The following is an 11,694-nucleotide window of genomic DNA, read 5'->3' on the forward strand; positions in this document are numbered from 1 at the left end:
TTGGGGGCAGTGTTACCAAGATGTTTTTCAGTTACCTGGACTCACAACTTTAGAGCAAAGGGTGGTTTTTGTTATAAGTAAACTGATTTTGAGATCTCTTTGAGGAATTCACACAATTGCAATTCTTAGTTCTTCCAGCCACAGCACTCTACTGCCATTGAGTTCCACACCCTGAACCAAAGGTTCTTACTTTGTGATACTTTCTAGAAAGAGTGATGGAGTAGTTAAGAATCTGGACTCTGGAGCCAGGCTGTCCATCCTAGCCTCTCCCCTTATGAGCTATGTGATTTGGACTACTTACTTAACCTCTTTGTGCCTCAGTTTCCTCATCTTTAAAATGGGGATAATGCTACTACCTGTATAATAATTTGAGGATTAAATTAAATAGCAAATGCTTGGTAGTTGTTAGGTATCTTGTTTTCCAAGGGAAGAAATAGAAAGAAAAGAAGGTCATGGACAGAATATGAGTGAAGGAACATATTTAAGGGGTGTAAGGGAAAAGGAAGCGAGACATGAAAGTACAGAAAGGTGCCCTAGAAAGCAAAGAAAGTCTCATGAAGCAAGAAGGCAACAGATTCACAAGCTGCAGTTTTCGGAGAAAGGGCCACTGTACTTGGTAAGTAGGAGCTCCTTGCTGATTTTTAAGAGCAAGCACCACTGGCCAATATTGCTTTCTTGTTATCTGGTTTGTTTTGTTTTTTCAAGGAGAAAAAAAACACCCTTTTTTATTTGGGAAATTTTAAATGTATATAAAAGTAGAGAGAACAGGGTGATGAATCACCATTTACCCACCACTCAGCTCCAACAATTGTCAACGTTTTGCCATTAAGTTTCTTTTAAATAGACAGTATTTTAGAAAATGAAGGTTAGTGTTTTGTTTTTTTAACATAAATTGGGATCATATGCATTGTTTTGTAACCCATTAGAACTCAAAATATATTGGACAAGTTTTCATGTCAACACATGACCTCATTCTTTGTAACATCTGTGTAGTGTTTTACATTGAAGTACTACAACCGTTAGCTCTTTGCCACTTCTTCTGTGATAATATTTGATCAGTTTCTAAAAAGATGAGATACTGTCTGGCTCCACACAAGTTCTAGCAAGAGCTAGAACAGTGATTCTCAACTTCATATTTTCAAAATTCCAGGACTTGTACTTTTTATAGTAATACTAAAAACTCAATGATAATGATGATTAATAATAATAATAATCAAACCCTGGCCAGTGTGGCTCAGTTGGTTGGAGGATCATCCTGTACACCACTTAGTCTGGAGCAGTTTAGAAGCTGCACTGAAGAAGCAACATCTTAACTGAATCTTGAAGGCTGAGCAAGGATTTGTCAGGTAGAAAAGGAAATCTCACTTTTTGAAAAAGTGAGTCAGGTATCTTGATATCAAAACAGAATGTCCCCAAAGGGCTGCACATACCTAAAGACTTTTTCATTGTTACAATATTTAGATACTTTAAGTTTAAACAGAACCAGTTGGCTAATTTGGAGATATTTCAACTTCTAACTATATAGTTGACCCTTGAACAAGGTAAGGTTTAGGGGCACCAACCCCCACACAGTTGAAAATCTGAGTATAATCTTTGACATCCCAAAATTACTGATAGCCTACTACTGACTGGAAGCCATTAACAAATACTTTGTGCTATATGTGTTGTATACTTCATTTTTACAATAAAGTAAGCTAGAGAAAAGAAAACGTTAAGGAAATCATAAGGAAGAGAAAATATATTTACAGTATTTATTGAAAAAAAATCCACATGTAAGTGGGCCACGCACTTCAAACCCATGCTGCTTAAGGATCAACTGTATTTTGTTTTTTAGAACTATGTATGTAGCAATGAGATTGGTTTTATTATTTTTTATTGAATTTATTGGGGTGACATTGGTTAATAAAATTATGTGGGTTTCAGGTGTACAGTTCTAGGATACATCATCTGTACATTGTATTGTGTGTTCACCACCCCAAGTCAAGTCCCCTTCCATCACCATTTATCCTCCCTTGTACTCTCTTCTACCTCCCCCCACACCTCTTCCCTCTGGTGATCACCATACTGTTGTCTGTGTCTATGAGGGGTTTGTTTTGTTATGTTTTGTTTTCATTTGCTTAATCCCTTCACCTTTTGGATTGGCTATTTGCAGCATTACAAAGAGGCAGATATGCTGGAAGAGGATCTGAGACTATTAAATAAAATAATTTTCAAGTAAGGTCATAGAAGCATCCACATTTGTTGTTTGAGGGTGTGGCGGGGTCCCCAAGACCACCCCAGGTTCAATGATTTACTGAGAGGGCTCACAGGACTCAGCATATAATTATACTCATGGTTAAGATTTATCACAGTGAAAGGACACAGGACACAATCAGCTAAGGCAGTGGTTCTCATCCTTCTGGCCCTTTAAATACAGTTCCTCATGTTGTGACCCAATCATAAAATTATTTTTGTTGCTGCTTCATAACTGTCATGTTGCTACTGTGATGAATCGTCATGTAAATATCTGATATGCAGGATGGTCTTAGGTGACCCCTGTGAAAGGGTCGTTCGACCGCCAAAGGGGTCACAACCCACAGGTTGAGAACCGCTGAGCTAAGGGGAAAGGCACGCAGGGTGAAGTTCTCTCTCAGTAGAATCATAAGTGAGTGTGACAACACATGTAAAATGTTGCCAACTATGGAAGCTTAGAGATTCAGCACCGGGATTTCCAGTGGGAGCCGGTCACGTAGGCACCCCTTGCCTGGCATGCACTCAAATTCCAGACTCCCAGAAGGAAGGCAGGTGTTTAGCATAAACTTAATGCTTGTACAAACAGTTTATGCACAGTGAGCCACACTTTTCAGTTCTGGAAATGGTAGAATGCTCCTGAAATCTACGTTCCCAGACTTCAGCCAAGGGCCAAATTTGTAAGCAGGCCTTTCTATGGATAACCAGTTAGGCGTTCTGTATTAACTCTTTTCTGAACTCAGAATAATATTTTTCCCATGAGTGCTTTTTACTTTCTTCATAAGTTGTTATCATTCCAGTTTCTTAATATCTAAAGCAAAGACCTATTAATAGCATTGTATCAACATATATTTGGGTTTTGAGGGTGTGTGTGTGTGTGTGTGTGTGTGTGTGTGTGTGTGTGTTTAGTTTATTGTACCTGAAACAGCCTAAATGTTTTGAGTTGCAAATGTTTGGAGTCTTTTCCTTATGGTTAATACATTATGAAGTCCTTACATAGATGAGTAATTACAAGAATGTGTTGTGGCCTCTTATAAATGTCCTATTTTTAAATCATTCCTTGGCCATTAAAATTTGCTTCACCTGCTCTTAACATCAGTTTTCTATATGCAGGTACTCAGGAAGAGAACAAAAAAAATACACCTTTGAGCAATATTTCTTCTTCAATCACATTTTTTTCTTTAAGGTTCACAACTCATCTGTTGTATATGGAACAATTACTAAATGTTTAGTACTGTGTTTGTTTATCAGTCAGAATTTTACTTCTTTTTTTTTAATGTGTATGTAACACATAATCCTATATAAAGCAAAGTCAAATCTTTCTAAGCAGGGACATATTTGGAATCAGTGATAATCACATGTTATTTAAATAAGACTCTCACTTCCTGAGAATTATTCTATATCGTCTGATGCCTAAATTTTACAAATCAATGACCCTCAATTTTTACTCCTAGGAGATTATCTATACTAATAAAAGAGTAATATGCTAATTAGACCAGGAGACCTTCCAGGAGACCTTCTGGACAAAGCCATGGTGGCAGGGCCAAGGCAGAGGTGGTTAGGGGCAATCAGGCCAGGAGGGGAGGGCAGTTGGGGGTGAGCAGGCTGGCAAGGGGTGCCAGTGGGGGCGAGCAGGCTGGCAGGGGGGCAGTTGGGGGCAAGCAGGCCAGCAGGGGGACAATTGGGGGTGAGCAGGCAGGCAGGTGAGTGGTTAGGAGCCAGCGGTCCCAGATTGCAAGAGGGATGAACGACTGCTGGTTTGGGCCTGATCCCACAGGCAGGTGGACATCCTCTGAGGGGTTCCAGATTGTAGAGGATACAGGCTGGGTTAGGGGACACCCCCTCCTTCACGAATTTCGTGCACCAGGCCACTAGTTTCAAATAATGACCCTCCTGCATACAATCTTCTTCAATTCATTATTTCCCAAAACTGATTTCAATGGATTCTGTATCTATTTTTTATTTATTCATGGAATAAACATTTGTGTAATGTATATCACATGACTTCTAGGTGTTAGGATACAAATAATAAAGAAAACAAGGTCACTGTCCTCAGGGAATTAAAAGTCTAATAGCAAAGTCAAACAGGTTAAAAAATGCAAATATCTATAAAACAGTAGGTATGCAGGGCATGGAGTAAATAGAGGTGATATAGTTCAAGGGGGTCAGAACAGGTTTTAGATATAAAAATTTAGTCTTGAAAGATAAGTAGGAATTCATCAGAGAACTCCTAATATTCTGCATATGCAATGACCCAAAGAACAAAGTCATGGCTTAGTCAAGGAATTGCCAGTAGCTTAGTGAAACTAGCTTGCTAACGGGTGGGGCATGTGGCAAAAGATAGAATTGAAAAGATGGTCAGCCGCCAAATCATGAAGGGACTTGAAAATTATGCTTACAAATGTTGATGTTATCCTGTGTCAATGTTTAATCCTTGAAGAATTTTAAGCAAGAACGAGATATGATGAGGTTTATGTTAGAAAAAAAATCTCTTGGGGCAAACTGAAGGATGTTGAAACAGAAAGCATTGAGTCCAATTAGGAAGATGTTGGCTAATCCCAATGGGGGATTAGGAGGGTCTGATCTAAGGATAGAATTACTTATTCCTAATTCAAGTCCATATTGTAAGCTGTATTCAAAACAGAGAGACTATGATGGACTTGGAAAACATTTTAAAAATGCTCTCTCTCAGGATCATCATCAGTAACACACACACATCGTCTAGCAGAGAGTGGCCGGGTCACATGATAGGTTCTTGAGGACATTTTCCTTTCTCCTTCCCCTATCTTGAACTTTTATTTAAACTCCCTTTGCTCCCGTGTCACATGATGCTCATGGTGTGGGTGTGAGTGTGGCTGTGGGTATAACTGAAGAGGCTGCAAGAGGCTGCAGTGAAGAGGAGACTTGTTTGAGCATTTATTTTCTTAATTATTTTTTCATTGGAAAAAAATATGCTGATAAATGTGAATTGTAAAAAAAGGTCAAGTGCCAAAGTCCACTTTTAAAAATTGAAAATTCCACCCTATTCTATTCCCATCTTTATAAGTAATCAGTGTTAAGAATTTGTGTAGCTCTTTCCAGAAATTTTTAGACACTTAAACATGTATAAAAATGATTTTATTCTTTTCGTTTGTTTTAGTTTGACAAAAATATCACATTACACATATTGTTGTGGAACTTGCTTTTCCACTCAGATATATTCCTTGCGGATCACTCCATGCTAGTACAGAAAGACCTACCTTGATCATTCTAACCAAGGCATAGAATTCCATACTATAGCTAGACCAGACATTTAACCAGTCCCCCACTGATGCACTTTAAGGTATTGTTGTCATTATTATTATTATTACTATTACAAAGTGCTATAATTCCCCATCCTTGTGCATTTATCTCTGAGTGTGTATTTCAAACTTTCATAACTGGCATTAGGTCTTTCCCCAGTGATTCCCCGTTGGGTGAGAGAGAGAGCTGCCTCTCGAGGTTGCCTGGGATGCTTGTCAAAACCACCTGCGCCCATTCCCGCTGGACCATCCTGACATGACCACCTCCATCAGACCCTACGAGGCAGGAAAAGGGGGAGGAGTGATGTGTGTAGCTCCCTGGTGATTTTGTTCCATGCCTTCCTCTCAGGCTGATGCTCTGAGTTAATTCACTTCCCACTGGAGAGAGTTGTGTTGGCCACAACCCCTGTGAGGAAGAAAACAAACAAACATTCCTTTAATATGTATAGACCCTGTATTCTTCAAAAAGCAACTATTTTTCCCCCAGAGTCAACATCATTTATTGTGAACATCTCCTGGTTCAAAAGATAAGTCAGTGGTGGCTCACAGAACAGGAAGAACCCAGGAAGTTTTCTATTTCATCTCCAGCCTGCAGCCAAAACCATATTTAACCATCTAAGGCCTATGTGCCTCACTGGCTTCACGCTCCCCTGGGGCCCCATATTTCTGGCAACTTTCCTAAAAACTCATCAATAAGAAAGTTAATTTTTTGGAAAAAAGTAAATAGATAAAACAGTATGGTTGTTCTCAACAATATAGAAACCTGGAGTTAGACATAAAAAGCAAAAAGACTCTGTAAACCCTTTAACAACTTTCAAGCAAAAAAAAAAAAATGAATCTTTCGGTAACTTCCCTGAAAAACAAACTTTAACCTAAAATGCCAATGCACTTTACTAGAATCCAAAGGCCTAAAACTTAAAAGAAAGAACTAAACTTTAAAAACTGGGATTAAATTTCTAAGAAGAGAGAAAAATGGAAGGTGGGGGATATTTTTCAAGTAGTTTCGAAGCACAGGAAAGAGAATAGTATGGAGGATGATCAATAGTTGTTCTCTGTTTTCATCATGAATAAGTGCCTCAGACATAGATTTGAATTACAGATGGAGATTTAGCACATTTCTTTTTTTTTCCAACTATAGTAACAGTCAATATTATATTAGTTTCAAGTTGGACACTATATAACTTAAAAAGTGATGTCCCTGATAAGTTTAATGCCCCCTAACACCATACATAGTTATTATAATACGAGAGGCCCGATACATGAAATTTGTGGGGGTGGGAGAGTCCCTCAGCCCAGCCCTTGCCCTCTCGCAATCCAGGACCCCTCGTTCCTAATTGCCTGCCTGCTTGGCTCGCCACTCTTCAGCGCCTGCCATGGAGGTGGAAGAGGCTCCCACCACCCCTCCCCAGCCGTGAGCCTGGCTTCTGAGCATCTGCCCCCTGGTGGTCAGTGCACATCATAGTGACCAGTCATTCTGGTTGTTCCACCTTAACAGTCACTGGGCTTTTATTATATAGATTATTGACTGTATTCCCTATGCTGCACTTTATACCCCCATGACTATTTTGTAACTAACAATTTGTATTTCTTACTCCCTCCCCCTTTTTGCCCAGACCCCCTTAACACCCCTCCTATCTGGCAACCTTCAATTTGTACTTTGTATCTGTGATTTTTTTCTGTTTTGTTTATTTTGTTCTTTAGATTCCACATATAAGGGAAATCATGTGGCGTTTGTCTTTCTCTGACTTATTTCACGTAGGACAGTAGCCTCTAAGAGTTCCATCCATGTTGTCCCAAATGACAAGATTTCATTCCTTTTATGCCAAGTAATATTCCATTGTATATATGTATACACCACTTCTACTTTTTTAAAAAAAAATGTATCTTTATTGTTGAAAGTATTATAGATGTTCCCTTTTTTCCCCGTTGACTCCTTCCACGCCCCCTCCCTAGGCCTTCACCACACGGTTTTATGTCCAGGTGTTATACATGTATGTATATAAGGTATATAAGTTCTTGGTCAGACAGCTAAGTTTATCTTCCTCATTATTCAAGCAGGCTAAAGCGGGCTAGAAAGCAAAGTTATTTTTTTAGAATAAGAGGCCGTCTAAAGAACAGCAGAGAATTCCAAACAGTAGTTTTACAAAATAGGGGTTAGCCTTCACACTTTGGCTAACCTCTTCTCGCCCCCCTCCACCCCTTCCTTCTGAAATTCGTCAGTCTGTTGCATGCTTCAATGTGTCTGGACCTATTTGTGTTAATTAGTTTATTTTGTTAATTAGATTCCACATGAGTGAGACCATGTGATACTTGCCTTTCTCTGCCTGGCTTATTTCACTTAGCATAATGCTCTCCAGGTCCCATGCTGTTGAAAATGGTAAGAGTTCTTTCTTTTTATAGCTGCATAGTATTCCACGGTGTAAATGTACCACAGCTTTTTTATCTACTCATCTATTGATGGGCACTTGGACTGCTTCCAAGTCTTGGCTATTTAAGTAATGCTATGTTGATTAAACCTCAGTTTTTAAAATGTACCAGCTTCCTTGTCCCCCAGGTAAGATAATTCATTTTTCCAAGTTCCCCCACAGGACTGAGCCCCAGTTGCCCACAGTGGTAACTTGCTCAATAATGGACCATTTATTGGCTGCCTTCCCTCCCCTGTCTCCTTCCCCTCTTCCTTGCCACTGGGATCCCCTCCTGAATGAACCACCTGTTCCCCCATCCTTGCCTCAGAGTTGCTTCTGGGGAAACCTAACTGAAAACACAAACATTGAGGTCAAGTGTGGGGAGGAAAGCGACCAATATCCCCTGGCGCTTTAGTGTCAGATAAGGCTGGATTCTAATCCCAAAGTCTGTACCTTAATTCTATAACCCTGGCCAGGTTATATGCTATCTCGGAGTCCAAGTTTACTCGCTTGTAATGTCCTTCTTTATACCGTTGTTGTGAGTATTAAACAAGATAATAGGTGTAAAGGACCTGGAATATAAGATGAACTTGAAAGTGGATATGATTCTTATTACTGTGAGCCTCCCCTAGACCATGAAATGGAAAAAGAAACTGTACTTTCTCTATAAAAGTGGCTTCCCAAAGAGAACTCTTTCACATTCATATGCACAGATCCCATTTCACCACAACACCGCACATGGAAATGCCTCAGACTCCAGCCTGATTGCTTCAAGGAAAAGGCTTTAGATTTATGAGATGAAGATTCACCAAGTTCTTTAAAGGCTCAAGTCTGCCCAAACTCATCACCTGAAACTAAGCAGATGGTCCTCAGCCACATACATCTCTTGAGAGTTTTCAGCATAAGCCGCCATTTACATCAGGGAAGCAGTAAAGCCCATGAAATAGAAGGAGTAACCTTTGGGAATTTGGGGAAGCAGGCAGAATATTTCACTTCCCCGAGGGACCCCAGCACACACTGTGATCTCATCTGGTCCCAGGCCTGTACTTTGGGATCTGCAGCCACTGTGGGACCAGTTATCTATATTACTGCTCTGATGTGTTTTAATGATGGAGTTACCACCATCTCTCTGAAGGGCTAAATAATCATGATTTCTTAAATTTGCCAGCACTTTTACTACTCCAAACGGGCCAATACATAGTATCTTATTTTGTACTCCAATAGTCCTCATATCAAAAAAGTGTTCCTCTTTTTTGATCAGAATGTTTGTAAACCACACTGTATTTTTCATGGTTACGATCCTTGGGGATTTATAGACCAAATAAATCCCTCCTTTGGGTTAACACCTTTCAATGTCTGTAAACTAGACCCAACCATAGCCCAGTCCCCTCCCTCCTTTCATACTTTTATCTATCAAATTCACTTCAAACCCATTAAAAGGCAGGGGGAAGGATAAAAGTGCCATAAAACACCATCAAACTCCAGCAGCAATACCTTCACATATACCTTATATATTTCCTCATCCTTCTTTTCTACCATTTCTTCTAATTACTTTTGCGCCTTTTCCATGGATTCAAGAGAAAATAAATATTCTAGGTCAAAATGTCAGCAGCATCATAGTAAACAAGAAATTTTCAACTCTCAGGCCTGCAGAATCCCTTTAAGACAAAAACAATTCAGCCATCTTGGACCTTCTTTCCTTTCTTTGCTTTCCTCCATCCCTGGTTGAAGGCATTTAAATCCTTCTGCAACATGTCCACAAAATCAAATAACACAGCTAATCTGACAGGCCTGGCAGTTGAGGATACTTCCCTGTAACAGTGTCCACACACACACACACACACACACACACACACACACACACACACCCCGCATCTTTCTGGTGCTCACCAGCTCCTTTCTCGCTTATAATCCAGTCTTCACATTATCATGCCATAGCCAATCTCCCACTAGGCTGTGTCCTAGATTCAGCTTCTGCCTCAATTAAGAAGACATAGGAGACAAAGCAGCACTTATTTTTAAATTAAAAAGCCTCCTGGCTTCCTCCCCTACAGGCTGCTTTGAACATTCTTCTGCTCTGGCAGGCAAAGGAAAGAGTGTTGCCTGTAGAAAACATTCATGTAACACAGAGCTTCAGGAGCATGTAAGGGGCCTACATCTGCATGGAGGGGGCTCAGAAGTTTATCTTCATCCCAGAGTCCTCAAAAAAAATTATTAGAAGCAGAAGTTTCATGGTTCTAATTTTTTTAACTTTTTCTGATTTTATAGGCTTTTTCCTCATTTCTGTTATTTGTTTCTTCTTATCCTTGCCCATTTTAATTCTTCTCTTTTTAATTAATTTCCCCTCGGATTACCTTCCTCAAAGGACCTTTTGTTTCATTTTTATCACTCCTCCATCCCTAGTCTTTCGATTGTATCCCCTGCTTCTCTTTATCTTCTCTTTAAAAAGAAAATAATCACTGACCCATCTATCATTTATTACCATTTCTCACCTCCCCTAAAATTACTTTGAAATAATGTTTAGGTTAGTATATTTCATAATAGACCCAAATTGGGAGAACCCAAATGTTTATTAACTGGTACATAGATAAACAAACTGTTATATATCCATGCAATGGAATATTACTAACAATTTTAAAGAATGACCTACTGATAAACACAACATCATGGGTGAATCTGAAAATAATTGTTGAGCAAAAAAAAAAAAGCCAGACATACTGGAGTATCCTGTATAATTCCATTTATATGAATTTTAAGAATAGGCAAAATGAATCTGTGGTGATAGAAATCAAAACACTGGTTATGGAGAAATAAGATATTGAATGGAAAGAGGCACAAGGGCACTTTTAATGGTGATGGAAATAGTCTTTACCTTGATTAGCATGTGTTTGTATTTGTCAAAACCCATCAAACTACGCTTTAGATCTGTGCATTTCACAGTCTATAAATTATATCTCCATTTTAAACTAAATGTTTTAAAGAATAAAAAGCAGATAATTATTAACTGTGCTACTTACATCACATGGCTCATGACATGACTACTTTAAATAATTTCTGAATATTAATAACATGGGGAAATGCTTAAATGTGAAAAAGGAAAGACACAAAACTATATATAAGAATAGCCCTGTTTTTCATAGGAAACGTTTTCCATATGCATAGAATAAGATGAAGAAGTTTTAAAAAATTTTAAAGGCTCACCCTAGCTGGTTTGGCTCAGTGGATAGAGCATTGGCCTGAGACTGAAGGGTCCCAGGTTCGATTCTGGTCAAGGGCACATTCCCAGGTTTCAGGCTCAATCCCCAGAAGGGGGTGTGCAGGAGGTAGCCGATCCATGATTCTCTCTCATCATTGATGTTTCTATCTCTCTCTCTACCCCTCCCTTCCTCTCTGAAATCAATAAAAATATTTTTTTAAAAAATTTTTAAGGCAATAGACTCTTCTTTCCACATAAGAGATTTTGCCTTCCCTGATGTCTGGTCCTGATTGTTACATAAAGCAGGACTGTAAATAAAAGATAAACATTCTTTCAGAAAACCACAAGCTGTACCTATTTGTCTAGTAGGGTCATCATTTTCTGTACCGGGTTGCACAGAAAATGAATGAACCCTGGAAGCCTGTTCTGTTTTCCTCCCAAAGTCCCTCTCTTTGATTCAGCTGACCTCTCATTTGGTTTCGGTTTCTTTGTCCAAGTTCCCAGAGCCCTGTAAGCCTGCTCTTCAGTGGGCCAAGAACCACCATTTCTTTGCCTCTTCAACCAGATGGGATCAATCATGATA

The sequence above is a fragment of the Myotis myotis genome, unplaced genomic scaffold, assembly GCF_014108235.1.
Source record: "Myotis myotis isolate mMyoMyo1 unplaced genomic scaffold, mMyoMyo1.p scaffold_m19_p_4, whole genome shotgun sequence".
NCBI lineage: Eukaryota > Metazoa > Chordata > Mammalia > Chiroptera > Vespertilionidae > Myotis > Myotis myotis.